The sequence below is a fragment of the Toxorhynchites rutilus genome, chromosome 3 (assembly GCF_029784135.1).
Source record: "Toxorhynchites rutilus septentrionalis strain SRP chromosome 3, ASM2978413v1, whole genome shotgun sequence".
In the NCBI taxonomy this organism is placed as follows: Eukaryota; Metazoa; Arthropoda; class Insecta; order Diptera; family Culicidae; genus Toxorhynchites; species Toxorhynchites rutilus.
Window position 1 is genome coordinate 183,042,759 of NC_073746.1, and position 3,892 is coordinate 183,046,650.

Genomic DNA, 3,892 nt, shown 5'->3' on the forward strand with positions numbered 1-3,892 from the left:
GCCAGGGAGGCATTAGTCTCCGTTTTTTGGGATGCGCGTGGCGTTATCTTCATCGATTACCCTGCATGAGACAAAAACAATTACCGGAGAGTATTATGCAGCGTTATTGGACAAACTGAACGACGAAATAAAGAAAAAACGGCCCCATATGGCGAAGAATTCAAAAGTTCTGTACCATCATGACAACGTACCGTCGCATACGTCGTTAAAAGCGATGGCCAAGTTGGACCAATTACGATTCCAATTGGTTGCTCACCAACCATATTCTCCAGACTTGGCTCCCAGCGACTACTATATGTTTCCAAACATCAAGCAGTGGCTCCAGAGAAAGAGATTCGCATCGAATTAGGAAATCATCACAGAAACTAAGGTATATTTCGAAGACTTAGACGTTTCGTACTACATGGAATCGAAATGTTGGAAACTCGCTATACCAAGAAATCTATGTTGAGGAATAAATACAGTTTTGCCCAAAAAACTATTGTTTTTGTTAAAAATCCCGGGACATTTCAGCGCATGTAGTATCTTATCTAACATGCTGCCGTTGAGTGAAGCATGAGGAAGCATTAGGGAGCAGAGTTCTACACATTTTCCGACTTTGTGGCATGCGTCGAGCAAGTTAACATAATTGGGAACCGGATTGTAATAATTATGGCCAGCACCGATTTTTTTTCAATCCAAAATGCATTTGAAACCATCCGTGTTATATAAGATAATGCCGTCCGAAATTATCCGATTTAAAGAAGATACAGTTTACGCGTGGATGTTTTGAGTTTCATCATAAGATGCGTTTCGATGGAGAATTTAGAAGAGTGCAGCTGTTCATCAAATCTGACATTTACCCTTCAATCAACTCTCAGCTTCAATTCATCCGAAAGAGGAACTGAACAGGCGAGGAAGGTAAACACCGTCAAGACGCTTTGTCCTTTGATACCTGAAGACTAAAGACGCTATTGGAAAATCCTTGTAAACAACTATTAAATTAATAAGTTTGAACTATTCAGTTACTATATTTATGTGCAATATGTTATAACAGTAATACACTGATTTTATGAATTTAAATATTTGCTGAGATTTTTAAACAGAAAGTACATGTACCTGATTTGTAAACATTTGGCGTGACGAGCTTTTCGGAAAAGTGGTTTCTAACAAGAAAGAAGGCATTATGCTAAAAGTCCATTACGAAAAATTTCGTTATATGAAATTTGCTGTCTCTGCTCGTTCATCCTATGCTGACAGATCAGATAAAAAATCACATCTCATCACAATCAACTTGACCTTTCGCCACATCACAGTGGAAATGGCCATACAAATGAAACACAAATTTCTGCATAATTCGAGAATGAATCAAGCAAATGAAACCAAATTTGGGATGTGGAGGTTTTAGGGTGCAAAAAATGTTTCTATGGTTGTTGTTACGGGAGCGGTTTTCGTTTCGGACTTCTTTATAGCGAACTCGTATGTTTTGTTTGAGTATATGCTTAAAGCGGTAATTCAATTATTTTAGTTCATTGTTTATATGTTTTACATTTGTTCGTTGCTTACATTTATTCGTCCTCTACTCTAATCTACCCGCCGTGTCGTAACAATAAGTTGCGGTCCTGATGTGATTTATTCACCAATTAGACACAATTAATTATGAACAATTTTAGGAATTCAGAATAACGTTTTGTAATCAATTTCAAGATGGTTGTTGTTTTTTTTATTGATCTCTGAGACTGCCTTATCGATCTTACATTTGTCAGACTTTCGCCCATTCCACATCTCCCTGTGGTACATTGTTAGGGTGATAAGGAACTCGCGAATCCGTGTTGCCAACAATGGTGGTTAGACACTCCACCCCCCTCTCTAAGGGGGGGCTGCCATACAAATGAAACACAAATTTCTACATTATTCGAGAATTAATGAAGCAAATGGAACCGAATTAGGCATATGGAGGTTTTAGGGTGTAATAAATGTGTCTATGGTGGTTAGATACTCCTCCCCCTTCTCTTAGGGGGGCTGCCACACAAATGAAAAACAAATTTCTTCATAACTCGAAATCTAATCAAGCAAATAGAGCCAAATTTGACATTTGAAGACTTTAGGGGGCACGAAACGTTTCTATGGTGAATGGACACTCCTCCCCCCTCTCTAAGGGGAGAAGAGGGGAGGGATTTTTTCTATCATATTTTTCTGTATCAAACTTTTATTCCATGTAACGGAAAACATGTTATTTGCAAGTGTTTGAAAAATCTTGAACGAGAATTGTGTCTGAAAATAATCTGATATTATAATGATGAGTTTTGGTAGAAGTACTAGGATTTTTTTAGTAAAAGGTCAATTCAACGGGGTCGATTAGAAAATCAATCAATGAACAGTTCTGCGATTGGACTCATAAACTTGCGCTTAGTAAGAAAACATGAATGTTTGAAGGTATTGATTTTTTTTATTGCTATTGATAACAAAAAACAAATTTTGGGCTGGACGAAGTTTGCCGGGTCAGCTAGTTATATATTTAGTTATATATATAAATTTATTTTTCGTTAAAATTCGTCTTTTCTCCAAACATGGAATATAAATTTCATTTTTCTATTTAAACAAAAGCATTCGGAGGAACAACAGCATGAAGGCCACAGCCACAGGGCATTCATGTTATACCGTCAGGCAATCGTTCTATTAAACAAATTAATTGGGAAAGCGTTATTAGAAATTCAACAACCGCCCAGAACTCAGCTGACAATGATCCCATAGAAGCCAATCGTGCCATACATCTATCATTTAGTCGAAACCGATTCTTGATTTTGGTGCCAGTTCTAAAAACAACCTTTCGCCTGTAATTGATGTCAACATCAGGTTCAGTGATCCTTTGCGCAATCATGTGGTTACAGTACATCCCCTCAGAAGTCTCTGTCAGCATTTGTACAGAAGTAAATAGTAGAAGAAGCGATCCAAATGCTGACAATATGTTTAAAAAAATGTTATGTAACTTTTGGTGAGACAAAAAATCGATGTATACTGAAAAACAAATCTACAAAAAGTTTTTGTGAGGTCGAAAAGATCAAACGCAAGAAAATTGATTTTCTAGATTTTCTCGAGTACAAGATCGAACCAAAAAATTGAAAATCGGAATGGAAAAGATCGATCTTCTTAGAACCGATCCAAAATCGTCCAATCCTAGCTCGAATCACCGAAACTTGTACAATGAGAATGGTTTGCTACTCCCAAACGCCATTCAGTGTGTTCTTTGTGTAATTTCGCTGGTTCAGGTCAATCACGGAGAGCAACTGTAAAAGGTACAGTCTAGCCAAGCTTAAACTATAGCCCAAGCTCAAGCTCAAAGTAACCTAACCTCTATTGTAGCATTGGATGCTTATTGTTTGAATAGCATTCGACAACACTTTGATTGAACTTTTTCTAAAGATTATGTTTCAGGGTAGCACGAAGCGCAAATTAGATCCGAGTATCTACACATCGTAAAACTTTGCTAGATGCAGAACAGAACCATGAAATGATCAGGTAATAATGTAGGTAAATGTACAGTCTATCTAAAGAACTCTTCCAGAGGCTGGGTTCGTCACGCACCTAAAAAAATCGCACTAACGGTGACCGATCCACAGCCGCGACTCCAGCACGATACACGAAAGATAGAATGACGCCAAAATATACATCACAGAGACTATTCACTTTAATTAAACTATCTCTAGTGGACACAACGCATACTACTAATGATGAAATCGATGTTCTGTGGAATAGAGTGAGGGAATTTAAACTAAATTATTAGACCAATACCTAAATACAATTAACTAAACTCAATTATTGAACCTTATACCAAAGTAGTGTAGTGCCAGATCCCGGTTTTCTACCACAGGGACATGTGATATGATTATGCGGACATTCACAGAATGCAGCA